Source organism: Parus major, chromosome 1A (genome assembly GCF_001522545.3).
Source record: "Parus major isolate Abel chromosome 1A, Parus_major1.1, whole genome shotgun sequence".
Taxonomy (NCBI): domain Eukaryota; kingdom Metazoa; phylum Chordata; class Aves; order Passeriformes; family Paridae; genus Parus; species Parus major.
In genome coordinates, this window is record NC_031773.1 from 50,158,203 (window position 1) to 50,160,666 (window position 2,464).

Consider the following 2,464-nt stretch of genomic DNA (forward strand, 5'->3'; position numbering starts at 1 on the left):
ATTCCTGCCAGGGTGGCACACAGGGTGGCACACAGAGCGGCACACAGGGTGGCACACAGGATGGCACACAGAGTGGCACACAGAGTGGCACACAGAGTGGCACACAGGGTGGCACACAGAGCCCTGTGGCGGTGCCCTGGCTCTCGGAGCACGCCGAGGAACACGCGGCTGGCACGGTGAGTGTCTCTCCCCACCCATGCCCGCTGACCCGCGGCAGCGCTGGGAGGAGAAACAAAGCCGACCCGCAACTCAGCACACAGCCCTGCTCCTCGCTGCCGATCTCCCCGGGACCAGGACCTGCACTCCCTGAGCCTGGAGAAGGCAGTGTTAGAACTACATAAACTACTACGGGGTTAAAAGTCTTCCCACCCCACCCACTGCTGAGCATTCCCCCTGCCTGTCGGGTTCACGGAGCTCTCGACGATCGTGTGGCCATTCCAGGAGGAGCTGTGCTCCTTGCAGACCCAGGAGAAAAATCCCCTGGAAGCGTTGCCTCTTGTTGGTAAATCCTGTTTGTGGGGAAGCTATCTTCCTTTTCTGCTTTCAGGCTGAAACCTGCAAAAAGTCCACTGGATTTGCACCATTATGGAGTTAAGAAAATAATTGGCAGGACAAATACTTGTCCTTCCTCCGTTTACCAGCAAGAGAGACAACCTGTAAACTCTTGCATACAAGGAGTTGTCACATATGAAAAGCTTCCTCACCAGCAGTTCCCAGGTTTTCTTTCAGCCATGCCTCCTAGCCATCAGCTTTGGTTCAGATTCTCTTTTCTTCTATCATGAAAACTCTTTGAATTTCTTAGCAGGTGCTTTTCAACATCATCCCATCTTATCAGTGACCAGAGAAAAAGAGATGGCCCTTCCAACACATGTACGGACAGGAATTACTGCCCTCTACCCCCTACCTACACTTCTAAAGAGAAAACATTATTTTCTTTCCATCCTGAGCTATGAGGCAAGGTAGCTTGATAATCATCCCACCAGTTGCTTACGCCTCTCAATTAGGCATCCAGCACAGCGGGAGATTTCGTGGTTAATGAGGGTGAATACCTGTGATTCCTCTCCTGACCCACTTCTACCTTCTTGTTAATTTTTATTTTGGGGAGAATGTGGTTAGATACCTTCCTTACCTCTCCCTCCCCCCCAGGGGCATTTCTTGGGTTCTTCTGGGATTGCCCCTCACCTTTTAAACTGCTATGGTCGTTTCTCCCTTTCCTGCTGGCTCTTCTCTGTGCCTTCCTTATCAGGCTCTTACAATTGTATTGGCAGTCCCTGCCTTATTTGTCCAGCGAACTGACAATTCTTGAGCTGATATCCCATCATATGACCTTTTCATGGAGTTGAGACCAAAATTACTGTGTAACCAGGGGGCAATAAACCACACCTGATAAGATGAAAGGCTTTCGGCTTTTTCCAGATTCTAGGTACTGGAAAAACAGTGGGGGTGATGAGGAAAAGAACAATGGAAAAGAACAATGGAAAAGGTTCAACATGATGCAGCCAGTCATGATGAAGAATATTTAATTATCTTATTTTATGAATCAAACTTCTCCCCAGGAGATGGAATAGACCAGTGAGCGTTTTTCACAGTGGTGACACACGTGGGGTAGACTAGGAAGTGTTTTCCTTTGTTCCCTTTGCATCCCTCTGCAGTTTCTATAAAGGAGGATCTTGTGCCTTCCCGGTTGTGTGATGAGGTGGCAGCTGTCAGGTGGGTGCAGAAGTTCTTGTGGTCCTCTCCATGAAGCAGGGAACATCTTCCTGTTTCAATCCCCTGCACTGGAGGAGGAATGCCTCTCCAGCCAAGCTTTGGCCTCTCCAGCTTTGCTGCCAGTCTGTAATCCTGGCTGTGCACAAAGAGGGGAGTGTCCCCCTTCTTTGCTTAGGCAGAATGAGAGAGTGGGTAATTTATGGGCTGAGAACAGGTGAGTGTGCTGCCTGTGTGCAGAGAGAAGGGAAAGAAAGGTGCTCTGAATCCATACCCTGGATTAAAACTGCCTATTTAATAATGAGCTTTCCCTTTTTTCCTTGTGATTCCTGATTCAAAACCCATAAAAAAGCACAAGGAGAAACCTGGTACATTAATTTACAATCACCCCACTTTCCCTACTCTGTTTGCCTGAGGCAGTAAAAAAGGGACCATTCTTCTTGCTTTCTGGCTTCCTATAGAGCAGTGGCTTCAATTCTTACTTCCCAGATGCCTCAAATTGAGAGTCCTTGACCCAGCCTTCACTGTATTAATTTAGTATATATTACAGTATCTGAACTCTCTGATGTTTACTGGGCTCCCTTTTACCTGTTAGTTTCAGGCACAGGAAAAACAGATCTAGGGACATCTGTTTTTTAAGCTTCCCCTGCTGTCCATTTTTCCAAAGGATCTATATAGGTGCCGTAGTGAAGCCTATGGATTTCTCTGCTTCAATTATTAAATTAAACAAGGCCACATTTCCATTTGCAATGACAAA